This window comes from Melitaea cinxia, chromosome 18, assembly GCF_905220565.1.
Source record: "Melitaea cinxia chromosome 18, ilMelCinx1.1, whole genome shotgun sequence".
NCBI lineage: Eukaryota > Metazoa > Arthropoda > Insecta > Lepidoptera > Nymphalidae > Melitaea > Melitaea cinxia.
Window position 1 is genome coordinate 14430847 of NC_059411.1, and position 14082 is coordinate 14444928.

Here is a 14082-nt window from a genome sequence, read left to right on the forward strand (position 1 = left end):
GCTCAGTAACATTTATAACTACGGAATCTGATTCAACTAATAACGTCGCACTGCTAGGCAAAAGCCTCTTGTTCAATGTAGAAGAAGAATCGGAGCCTAATCCACGCTACCTCACTGCGGGTTCGACTATTTCTATCTAATTATGACTTACAATATTATACCTATGTGACTAATTTTTTCATAAATATTTTCCGAATCAGATTAATGTTCGAAATCAAAGATAAATTATTATTATTTTTTTATATATTAATTAATACACAGAAAGTAAAACGATTAGACTCAATCAATTCGTATCGCTGAAAAACATAAACTCGAGTGTGTGAATTGTATGAGCAGTGTCTCCCACACGGTAGCAGTAGGAAAACGCGTTTAAACAATTTATTTATAGTAAACGTTCATAGTATACTCGCGAAGACTTTAGTCATTCGTTGTTCGTAGCCGCAAGCGCATACACGGTTCATTTTACACGTAGTTCTTACGTTTTTTTCGTGCACGCATGTACGTGTAATGTGACGGTTCTGTCATGTGTCGTTTTTGTGAATGTGTGTGTCGTGATATTGTGTGACAGTTGATGGTCATGGATGTTAGATATTCGTGGTATGTATTGTTTATTTTAATTACTTTTTTTTAGTTATTATTAAATAATTAAATGCGGTTCTTAATTTAAATTTTATTTGAAAAGCGCTTTGTATTAAAAAGGATTTATATATTTTGAACGAATTATTCTATGCATATTTTAATTTCAAAATATCGTCTTAATTTAATAGTTTATCTCAATATTGCCAAATTCACAATCTTTTTTATTAAACATTACCAAAAACTTTTTAAAGATAAATGATTTTAATTTGCGAAAGATCACTGATTAAAAAGCACAACATACTGTTTTGCTTAGATTTTTGATTAAAGCAACGATTATTTTTATGTAGAACAAGCCGAACCGGTCCCACTTCGTTGGGCGGTAATTGTTATTTTTGTGATGCAAATATATAGTAAAGTTGTCATCTTGCTCGCATCTCTCCAATAACAATAAAATATAGCCTATATCACTCCTGAATAGTGTAGCTTTCTGTTAGTGAAAAAATTTTCATTATCGGATTGGTATTTGCAAAGATTACCCCCTACAAACAAACAAAGTTAGAAACTTTACCTCTTTATAATATTAGTATAGATATATCGCAATAATGGCTGAGGATTTGAGATAAACTAAAAAAAAAAATAGTTCAGATGTTTTTTTTTTAATTAAAATATAACTGGCTTTTCAAAGACCGATACAATATTTTTTTTGAAATTACATAACTACTAGCTGTCCCCGCAAACGTTGTTTTGTCATATATTCCCGGGGGGGGGGGGGGGGTGCTATAACTCTACCCCTTATAACTTATGGATATGAAAAATAGATGTCAGTCGATTTTCAGACCTACCCGATATGCACACGAAATTTCATAAAACTCGGTCCAGCCGTTTCGGAGAATTATGGTAACTAGCATTGTGACATGAGAATTTTATATATAAGATATAATAATATACCAAAATTATACACTAAAAACCAAATAGTTAATTTAGTAACAAACCTAAAGTGGTCCGTATATCATACTATCAAGGGACAGTCACAGCCTGTCATGTCATAAGATATATAGCGCTTTTATCATCGTTTATTGAATTGTTACTAACAGACATTCATAGTGAACGTTTTTGTTACTTTACTATTATTATCAGAGACAATATTAAATGATATTATTATTTCATTCAAGTAAGTATTAGTACTTGGGTGACCGAGCTTAGCTAGTATAGATAGTATTTTTAGTAAATCATGTTTTTTTGGAACTCATATTTAAATACGAATTACATATTGATAAAATATGAATAATATTTTCCGATTTTACCGACATTATAATAAAAAATATGAACTGGTTATTTAAAAAAAAAACTCATGAGTGAAATTAGAAGAAAAAGGAGAAAAATAATCGATCTGGAGACGTTGGGATTTGAACCGTGGTATTTTCGGTCGATCCCGAACGGCCGACTTCCCACCTGAGCTATTACAATGTTATTAGAAATTGCGAAATTTACCTTCGTATTCTAAAGATATTGTAGCCATTTTTTTCTGCCTAAAAATAGGGGTGAAACGACATTTTCTAAAGATGAATCTTAGCTAATCGATTTATCGCCCCCGAAATCCATTGCCTACTAAATTTCATGAAAATCGTTGGAGCCGTTTCCGAGATAATAGGGTGTACAAGAGTACAAGTATACTAGAATTGCTCATTTAATAGTATTAGATTATATATTTGTGTTTTATTAACTTTTCGAATATAGTCTTATAGATTCCCTTTATAAAACGTCAATCAGTATTGGAGTAAAATGGTAGATTAGTGTATAATCACACCATTAAATAGAATAACAGATATCCTATCAGCTACCTCAGCTCAGCTACTACATCTGAAAACTAATTGTTCCTTTTTTTTGTTACTTGGCTAGGCAGAGCGGACAACTTGAGTAGTGAAGGTTAGCGTTGATGCGCATCTCAAAGGGGGCCTCTTTAAATCTACACCTAGGTCGCAAGTCCAAGCCTAACTGCTCTGAGTTTCTCCCTCTACCACGCGATGGACCCAGCACCTACACGGTTTATCCATCGTAAGCTAAGAAGTTAGTCTCTTCCCCCATTACCTAATAACTATTATGTGTGTACCTTACATTGTAATTAACCTTTTTTTTACGTGGGGAAAATCCATCATGGATACCCTCCAGCGTGGGGGCGCCAGAGGGTTATGTCAGACTCCTACTGACTAAAAACCATCACGTGTTAGCAGTCATCCGCCTGGGTGGGGCGAGATGGGGTCGCGCTAGCATTCGCCACCTACATTATAATTAACCTGTCCCAAATATTCCCATATTAATTTTTATTTCATTTTAAATAGGATAAGTTTGAAAATATGTTTTGTAAACATTATTATTATTAAATAAAACATTATTGCTATTGTAATAAGCATTTGCACAACATAAAGATACTTATTGACTGATACATAAAAACAAACAAATACCGTGCCTTCATATTGCAATAGAACTAGAACAATATAATTGCCTTTGCTAGCAAACGAAAAAAAATCGACTTCAATTACATCGACAGGTACATACAACGTAAGCAGACGAACAAAACTAACAAACGCACTAGTCGCCACTTGGATTTCGAAGGTTAACCTCGATTTCTCAGGGATATATAGCTAATTAATACTGTTTTCAAGCAGTGTTTTGTTCCTGTTGGTGAGTAAAGTGATTAGCTCCTGGGGGGAATTGGGCATAGGGTCGGCAATGCACTTGGGATGCGTCTGGTGTTGCAGGCGTCTATAAGCATCGCTATAGTAATCGCTTACCATAAACTGAGCTTTACGCTTGTTTGCCAAACTAGCTGTATAAAAAAGAGAACGCGTATATTTGGACCGAGGCATTAATGCTTGTTCTAAGTCCGCGCATGTGCAAATGCCCACATTTAAGCTGGACCAAGTTTGACGTACTACATATACAGATTAACTGAAAACTTTAAAATTACTACAGCTGATGTAAAACTTTTACCGCTCAGTACACACATTGAGATTAGCGTTCTCGACATCTAGCTTATATAGGTGAAATCTTACAGGCACGTTATCTTTTTACCGACTTCAAAAAATTAGGAGATTCTCGATTCGACTGTATTTTTTATGTGTGTTACCTTGTAACTTTTAAATATTGTACGGATTTTAATTATTCTTTTTTAATCTAAAGCATTCTTGTTATGTAGTCTCTTTTGAATTTGATCGAGATATTTATTTATTTATTTATTTATTTAACACTTTATTGTACACCATATAAATAAAATAAGCAAGCAACATTAGCAATAATTTGTAGAAAAAAAAAATGTACAAAAGGCGGCCTTATTGCTTAAGAGCAATCTCTTCCAGGCAACCTTAGGGCAAAGGAGATGATATATTGACGGTGTAGGTGTAGAGTATAATTTTATAAAAAATAATAGAAAGCAACTCAATAAATAAACATACATACTAACATAGATAGTTTGTTTACGTACATACAAACACACACATACACACAGACACACATTCATACACACACATACACACAAAGTTCATACTAGATAACTAAGAAGTTTTTAAACAAAATTAATAGTGACAGAAGAAGACAATCATAAGACTGGAAACCTAAAGCAAAGGATTAATTCCCACCCATTTTAAGAAAGTGTAGTTTAACGGATTTCTCAAAAATAGGAAGGGATTGAGAACGTCTAATCCACAAGGGCAAAGAATTCCAAAGTCGAGCAGCTTGTACGGTGAAGGATTTGGTGTAGAAAGTAGAGGAATGAGAAGGAATTTCAAGAAGTAGATTGTTGTTCGACCGTAAACTACGTTCATGTAAATCAGTTAGATATTTAAACCGCTCTTTTAGGTAAGATGGAGTTGCCGGATTAAACATAATGCAGTATAATAGCCTGAGAATGTGAGTATTCCTGCGAAGGCGAATTGGGAGCCACTTGAGTTTTTTGCGAAAATTGGAAATATGATCATATTTGCGGAGACCAAATATGAATCGGATACATAAATTTTGAATGCGCTCAAGCTTATTCAATTGCTCCTCGGTTATGTCAAGATAGCAAGTGTCAGCATAGTCATAGATAGGTAAGAGAAGACTATGTACGAGCGCAATTTTGGTGGACGTAGGAAGGAAATTTTGTAGCATGCGAAGGGATCCCACAGCAGAAAAAACTTTTCGACTTATCTCACAAATCTGTGGACACCACGAGAGGTTTTGATCAAATATGATTCCCAAATTTGTCACTTTTTCGCTATATGGAATTTCAACACCGTTAAAAATTACAGGGGATAATTGTGTCTTATTTAAGCGAGGAATAAGTTTAGAGCTTCCAATAATGATAGCTTGTGTTTTTCTTGGATTCATTGTTAAGCCAAAAGATTGACTCCATTTAGAAATGGCTAGTAGGTCTTCGTTAATACGAGAAACAGCCTCTGGTAATTCTGTAATGGTACAGTGGGTGTAAATTTGCAGATCGTCAGCGTAGAGATGATAATTTGAAGATATAACGTTAGTGACCGAGTTAATAAAGATAGAGAATAAAAGAGGAGACAGTATGCCACCTTGAGGTACACCAGCACTGATCTCGACGCAGTTGGAAAAGGAGTCATTAGCTCTAACTCGCTGCCGACGACCCTGCAAATAGTCAGTAAACCAGTCAATAGCTTTGGGAGATATGTTAAAGGTACGCAGTGTATCGATTAACAAGTCAAAGTCCACGGTATTGAACGCATTACTAAAATCTAGCAGTGTCAACACCGTAACCTTCTGATTGTCCATATTAGATCGGATGTCATCAGTGATTTTGATTAGTGCAGTAGTCGTACTATGACCTGGACGAAAACCGGATTGAAAAGGATTGACGAGATTATATCTAAAAAGATAACGGCGAAGTTGCTGATGTATGAGACGCTCAAGAGCTTTAGAGAGAAATGGTAGAATGGAAATAGGACGGAACTCGGATATAGAACAGGGATTACTTTTTTTAGGAAGTGGAATTACATCGGCATCTTTCCATGCTGACGGGAAAGAACTAGTGGAGATGGAGAAATTAAAAATAAATGTTATAATGGGACATAGGATATCAATAAGAGGGATAATCATAGCACGACTAATGCTATCCGATCCAATCGAATTGGACTTAATCGCGAGAATGTTTCTCTTAACTTCACTTTCACTAAACCGACCAAAGAAGAAAGCAGGAGTATCAGGGATTGGCAAAAAAGAAAGCTGGTTTTTTGTATTTAGTTTGGTTGTACTATCAATTGCAGTCGAAGAGGAAAAATGGTGATTTAGTGCATTAAGATCAAAGTTTTGGGAATCAATCCGACGAGTTTTACCAACTCCTAGCGATTTGAGAAAATTCCAGACTTTACTAGAATCTTTCTGTGAGACAGATTTAAAGATAAATCTTCGTTTTGCATCTCTACAAGATTTATTGCATCGGTTGCGAACCTTCACATAATTTACTCTGTTGGCTTCACTAGGATCTTTTCTATATTTTGCCTTAGCTCGGTTCTTTTTCTCCTGCAATTTCTTAATTTCAGGTGAAATCCACGGTGCAGGGAGATGCTTTATTTTTACGGGCCGAACAGGTGCATGGACATCATATAGCTGGGTCAGTAGTGAAACAAAAATAGCTACTTGATTGTCAATTGTGCTTGCACAATACACCGGAGACCAATCAATTTTTAATGCATCCTCTTGCAGACGTTCAAAATTTATCCCACCAAAATTTCGCTGCAAAAGAATTTTTGTTTTTGTTTTAGGAGGCCTAAGTTTATAGGATAGATATAGTAGGTCGTGATAGGAAAATGCCTCAGATGACATTTGACCGTGTTTAGTAACATGGTCAGTTGAAGAGACAATAATTAAGTCTAACAGTGAAGGAGAACAGTTAGGAAAAATATGAGTAGCAGACAAAGGTAAAATATGCAAATCCACTGCTTTGACAACAGAATTAAGACGGGAGGACCGGTGGTCATTTTTTAACAAGCAGGTGTTAAAATCGCCCATGATCACTGTGTGGCTGTATGAAGGAGTAATGTTTTGTAACAATATTTCAAAGGACGTGAAATAGTCAACAGAAACACATGGACTATAAAAAACACCGAGAAGCAGTTTGGTATGTGAAAAACCTACCTCAATAAAAAGATGTTCAGCTCCACCACCAGTCTGAGGTTGCGAAAAGTCAATAATATTGTAAGGAATGTGTGACCGAAGGTAGATCGCAACGCCTCCGCCTGACCGACCAACGCGGTCATTGCGGATTAGGTGAAAACCCGTTAGAGAAAAAGAAATAGAAGACAGACAAGGCCTAAGCCAAGATTCAGAAATTAGAATAGCCTGAATATTACTATTGTTGCTAAAGGTAGACAAGAAATCTGGAAAGTGAGCAGGAATACTCTGTGCGTTGATATGTACTACATTAAAATTTTTTTGGCAATCTGAAAAAATAGAATTTAGATTGTCACTTAGGCTAGGAATACTATAGTAACTATCGTCACTACTATCTTCTGAATTCGATGATAATGATACAAAATCATCGATATTGTTTATAAAAGACATACTTTATATAAATGTGATGTGCAGTTATAATACTTGTGAGTGAACAATATAAGGTCGTAATTAATATAAATATTAACTAAATAAAGATCAAAATTTATTAAAGCAGAAGCAGTAAACGTAAAATATATGTATAATGTAATAATAATGACAATAATATAATAATAAGTGTTGTTACAATATACCATACAACTTCACCCGCCAGCCGCAAGAATATGAAAATAGTACTTTCATAAAAAAGATACAATAACCATTATAATAGACGAGTGATAAAAAACAACAAATCCAAATCACAAAAAGAAACAGAAAAAAAAATATTTATAGTAAAAAAAAAATTGTTTGTTTAATCTAAATAAAATACACAGTACTATGCTACAGAACAAAAAAAAAAACACTAACGATGAAAGTGATTAAAAAAAAAAAACAACAAATCGAAATCACAAAATGAAATACTAAAAAATATTTGTAGTAAAGAAAAAAAAATGTTTAGTAACTTAATCTAAAAAAAAACAGTCCTGTGCTACAGATAATATAATAACAAAAAAAAAACATGACACTATCGCTGAGCAACTTTAATCATTATCCTACCTTACAACAAATTGTAACAACTAACTTACACGTGGGTAGATACACAAAAACTTTATAAATATATACCCACCAAAATGTCACAAAACAATAAATGAAAACAAAACCAAAACAAAGTATAGTTATATAAATATGAAAAAGTATGTTATAAAAAAAAGTAAAAAACATGTAAAGTGAAAACAGAAATTTGTTAAATAAATAGTGCACAACAGCGGGGACCCTGGGCCCCGAGACAGAATAGCCGCAAACAAGCTGACAACATTCACAGGTAACTTATTTATTTCTAACTGGCCTCTTCGAACGAGACGCAACTCCTCTGCATTCCGTGGTTTTTGGTGTAGTGATGTTTTGAGGTGATGACCTGGCCAGTGTTGTAGGTGTAAAATCAGGAATATCATCCAGATCAGATAAACATTCAGCTCTGTTGCGCGATCCGTCCGGAGCGAGAATAAAAATGCAGCCATCGCGTGTCCAGCACTTACTGACTCCAAAACGCTCTCGAGCCGCCAGGAAAGCGTCATGCCGCTGTTTGGTTAAAAATTCAGACTCCGTAATTCCAGTTCCCTTCAACCTTGTTTTTGCAAACCATACCTTATCTCGAATAGCCACCTCACTAAATTTTACGACTATAGGCCTAGGTTTCTTGCCTGTGGATCGACCAAGCCGGTATGATGACTTAATACTAGTACTAGAGAAGTTCGGTAGGTTGAGATTTTCAGCGACGAGACTGGTGATGCGAGCTGAAACGTTCTCAGATTTGTCTTCGGGTACTCCATGAAAAAGTAACATCTTGCGCCGTGTTTTCATTTCCTGACGATCCAAGATTCTACTCAGGAGCTCAACTTGGCACTGAAGCTCAGAGAGAGCAGTCAGGATGAATGTCTTGAAAGCATTAAAATCAGATGCCAATGAAGAGGAAGTTAACCGTGGTGAATTTCTTTCCAATTCATGTTGAAACTCGTTCATCCGTTCATGGAACATTTTCGTCATCGCTGATAACTTAGTGGTCACTGAATCCATAGCAGTATATCTTAAATAGGAATATAGTAGAATTTAAAGGAGATTGCTCGCAGGTGAGTGGTATTATTTAAACGCGATAAAAATTCATGAAAAAAGTTCAAATTACTATTATAACCAAATTATAACACTAAAAGTTTTAGCAGAGATTTTCAAACGTTGTTATCACTTCACACCTACCCGCTAAACTCAAGATATTATGGCATTATATACTATACATGAAAACTATTTACGATAAAAAAATAATTTTATAAAATCTGTGTTATGTAATCATTATAGGGATAACCATCCAACTGCTGGCTTTGAAATACACAGGCCGAAGACGGGCAGCAGCGACTTCGGTGCGAAAAAGCCAGTTCTGCGGTCACCAACCCGCCTGCCCAGCGTGGTGACTATGGGCAAAACACATGAGTTCACATTATTTTTGGCGTAAACTTGTGGAGACCTATGTCCAGCAGGGGACTGTATAGGCTGTAATGATGATGAATCATTATAGGGGTAAACAAAATTGACAATGAAAGAGATTGTTGATGAGATATTTCTGAAATAATGATAAGTACAAGAGACATGAATTATATAAATATTTAAATAAAAATAGTCGCCAATATATATAATATATATGTCGCACATAGCTCCCAAACAACTGCACTAAATTGGATAAAGTCTTTTTTAACCGTTTTAGTCAAGACACGGCTTTTCATAAAAATAATCTATACTAATATTATAAAGGTGAAGTTTGTTTGTTTGTTTCTTTGAACGCGCTAATCTCAGCAACTACTGGTCCGATTTGAAAAGTTCTTTCAGTGTTAGATAGCCCATTTATCGAGAAAGGCTATAGGTATATAATTATCATAACGCTAAGACCAGTACGAGCGGAGCACCAATGAAGAATGTTTCAAAATCGGGTTTTTTCCTTTTGAGAGGTTCCGCTGCGTGCCCTGCATCAACAATAAAAAATTTGTATTACAGAATTGTTTCTATTCCACGTGGAAAAAGTCTCAGGCAGAAGCTAGTAAAAATATATAGCAGGACAAATTTAGCATTTAATGTCTTATAAAATAAGTCTACTTAATTAGTAAGTCTTTAAATTCTACTGAAGACATACGTCAACATATTCCCCTAATGTGTACATCTCAGTTGTCAACGAACACAACAAAATAAATAGCTATTTTTGTTGCTAACTCGAAAATAACCGAAGTCATTTTATTTAAAAATATAAATAGATTATGTCAGGGTTGATAACCCTTTGGCACGCGCGTGCCAATGTAAACGACATACATAAATGTAATTATGTATTCACTGTCACTATGTATGTATGGGTGCGTGTATGTGTCTATGTAATTAAGAAAACGTATATTACTGTTAATACATACCAACGACTCTCGATTAAATTTAAACCTACAAATACCAGCTTCCGGTTGAAAAAAATAATCATCAAACTCAGTACAGCCTGTAAAAAGTTATGTTAGTTATAAGTATCATCATCATTACAGCCTGTAAAAAGTTATGTTAGTTATAAATATATACCACGTAAAAAAAGAAAAGAAAAATTCAGTCGAATTAAGGACCTCCTCCTTTTTGAAGACGGTTAGTTTTTATCTTAAAAGCATATATCGACATATTAATTTTATAGACATTAAACTTAGGTCTTGAAATCAATTCAATCATTGTTCCGTAACGTACATACAGCGATGACCACCATCATATTATTTATATAGAAGATAAGCGATTGATTGACAGACAAATTGACCTTTGCTCATTTATATTAATATAGCACTTAGAAAAGGAAACGGTCCAATAAGGATTTATGTGACAGTTAATATCAACAGTGCAACACAAAAGCGGAAACTAGAGATAAAATTGTGAGTAATGTCCTTACCGTCTCAGTTTGTGTACTGAGTACGGCATTTATTCATTGTACATAACTGAGGTAGGGGGTAGCAGGGAATATCCTGCTCAAAATCTGGAGCAGTTCAACTGGGGAAGTACCTTGACCTTACAGAAGATCACAGCTATGTAACACTGCTTTCAATCGGTGTTGTGTTTCTGTGGTGAGTAAGGTAAACAGAGCTCCTAGGGATTTAGGGTAAGGTCGGAAAAGTGCTCGAGATGTTTCTGGTAATGAAGGCGTTTATAAGCTACGATAATTGCTTACCATCAAGTAAGCCATAAACTTGTTTGCCGACCTAGTTGTATAAAAAAAGCATGGCAAATGAATTAATATAGTTTCTTTAGGCACATGTATATGGAAATTGGAAGATGACTGACCCGATCTTAAGTATGTCTGATTAGGGGCTACTGCTCCTACTAAACCCAGTATAACAGTCCTATTATTAAAAAAAAAAATTATACTCCACATCTACACTGTCAATATATCATCTCCTTTGCCCTAAGGTTGCCTGGAAGAGATTGCTCTTAAGTAATAAGGCCGCCTTTTGTACATTTTTTTTTCTACAAATTATTGCTAATGTTGCTTGCTTATTTTATTTGTTTGGTGTACAATAAAGTGTTAAATAATAAATAAATATAACAGTTCACTGCTATGTTTCTAGTTTAAAGGAAATGCATAATCAAATATTACGCAACTACGGACATAGGATAAACTCTAAGAATCTCTTCCTTGAAATCAAACAATGAATGAAAGTATCCCTTCCGACAGTTGCGCATATCCGTGATATGATTGACACCGACCAAGCAATGAATCATAAACACATAAGCACTTCATCAGTCATCGATACTTTTGACTAACGTGACCGGAGATTTATCGAGGAGTATTCTAGTTAAACTAACAATAAGATAAAGAGCTTTATGTCCAGTATTATATAATAAAACTAAATCATTTTTTAAACTAATCATTTTTAGGTTCAGAACATTTGAGATGTTTTAATTTTTTTTTACTCCAATGTCTTAGCGATACACAACCCATTTTTTATTCATTCTGTTACTCATTCTCTATTTCCCTTTTAAATTAAAATGAATTCAAGTTAAGTCCGCGATCCATTTCTTTTTTTTTTTTTGCTATGACGTTTCTAGAATGCTAAACTATGAATATCCAATACTGAAATTTAAGTATTTAAATGTACAAAAACATAAACTAGCAATTGAAACAATATATTAGATTTTATAGAATACTAGCTGACCTGGCGAACTTCGTATCACCTTATTTTTTTCTGAAATATAATAATAACATAATATATCAAAATAAAATATAGCCTATCTTTTAAGTTGGATCAAACTGCACACGGTGTGCAAATTTGACTAAAATCGGTTAAGTAGTTTAGGAGTCCATTGAGGACAAACATTGTGACACGAGATTTATATATATTATATATAAGATTAGGTTATGCAAACCCATGGAGAGTGATATAAACAGTTCGCGAATCGATACGGTGAGTGTCGTCTGTAAAACACAGGATCGAGTGTCGAGTGTGCGTAACGCAAAGGACAATGATAGGGGTAAAAGTAACAATGGTAGTGGTGACCAGTGTTGACGCAGCAAACGTGTGAGGAAGGAGGTACTCCGATATGGACATTACTAAAGCCGTCGAAATCTACCCGCCAATTTCAGTCTCGTGAACAAGACATTCGCAGTTAATGTCGAAATATTGAGCTCCGCAAAATGAAAATAAAAAACATAGTAAATATCTCCCTGAATAGTTTAAGTAAAACAATTTAGTCGGTCTGTTATCCTGGCGTATAGCACAATTAACAGCAATAAAAATATTAAAGAAATCAGTTTAAAAACAGACTTATCAGTACATAATTTATAAAATAAATATCTTACAAAAGAAATTGGATATTGAGTCGTTACCTACAAGTAAGCTTTTACAGTTTCAAAAGTTTTTCTATAAACTTATATATATTGTTACTTAAATATATATATGTAACAACATTTTAATTCCTTAATAAAAAAAAATCGTAGCAACAAAAACCACCATATTAGGAAATTCTAAACATTTTTTAAATATCATATCAAAAAAAAAGTCTAGAATTTCTTAATATGTGGGTAACACAAAAAAATCGTACAAATTAAAACCACCATAGTTTTAAAATCATTATAAAAAAACAACGAAACGGAACTTGACATTTTCCTGACATTTCTCCACCAAATTAATAGTTGTCTTTGACGTTGTTTATTTATAGTTTGATGTCGTTTTTTTCAGTTTTTTCGTGTCATTCTAACGAACGTAGCATTTAAAATGATATTTCACAGTTCTATAAGATACTTGTAAATTTAATATCATATATTTTATACCTTCAGATGTTAGATAGTTTAAACGGCAATTAGTGAAATTTGCCTTTGATGTAAATCTGGAAACGTCCAACGTACAAAGGCATTCATACACCCAAGAGAAAAGCTGGTTCTCAAAACATTACGCTACTTCGTTATCACGCTATGATGATAAAAGTTATTCGAAGGCTTTAATTTCTGTTAAAATCATAATCGCATCTCTGTAACTATTGGGACAAGCAAGTAAACAAGAAACAAACGGGCTCTAGACGGGTATAGAACCCACGACATTTAATTATTTGAACCGTGTTCACTACAACTAAAACTAACAACTAGTAGTAGTAGTGTTTGACTCGTATATGTGCAGGTTTAACACAACAAATCACTTCGCTAACTCAATGGCCTATCAAAGTAACACAGTTGCGAATCGTTTGGACGGAGGAAGTTTCAAATTTAACGTAGGTTCGCCGTGAGGGGAGATGTCTAGAATGGCTAGGTTAGTAATTTATACCAAAACTAACCTATTTGAATGTAAATCATGTGTGCCGGAAGTTTGTCTTTAGGCTTGTGTGTTGAATGAACTACTATGTAGTGTTCTGATTCAAATTTATTATTAAGTAAATTTTTGCTTTGAAAATATTATCATCTGAGTTAAAAAAAAAAAGTAATACGTCTCAGCCTATAATATCCAGTAGTGTAACAAGTAAACGATCAGTAATAAAACTAAAAATCGGAATAACAAAAGCATGGGCACTTTAAGCCTGTGGACATAACTTTATTTATAAAAAAAAGCCTATAATATCCCGCTGCTGGGCATAGGTCTCTTTCACCATGTAGGAAGACGATTGTAACGCTGTGGTGTACCCTAACAGCCGGTTTCAATATATATCTATCTCTGAATTTGCTTTCTAAAGATAGAATTTTGCAATAAGCTTCATACAAATTGCGTCTACAACTATCCCTAGTAGGCCAAACCAAGGATAGACAGATTATCAAAAACGGCCGTAAGTCTATTGTCTAACTGTGCTGTCACACCTAACCAAGAAAAGCCAGAATAATTTAAAGTCTTAACTGTCAACCAAGCCACGTTTTGTTTGAGCTAGTTA

At 34.3% G+C, this 14082-nt stretch overlaps 1 protein-coding gene across 1 annotated transcript in view; it reads left to right on the forward strand.

Moving 5' to 3' along the window:
• Positions 1-338: 338 nt before the first annotated feature.
• Positions 339-14082, forward strand: part of LOC123662149 (nephrin-like) — a 153813-nt gene continuing 140069 nt past the window's right edge. The window contains exon 1 of the mRNA XM_045597033.1: positions 339-597. The gene's annotated coding sequence lies outside the window, so the exon portion shown is untranslated. The remainder of the gene's footprint in view (positions 598-14082) is intronic.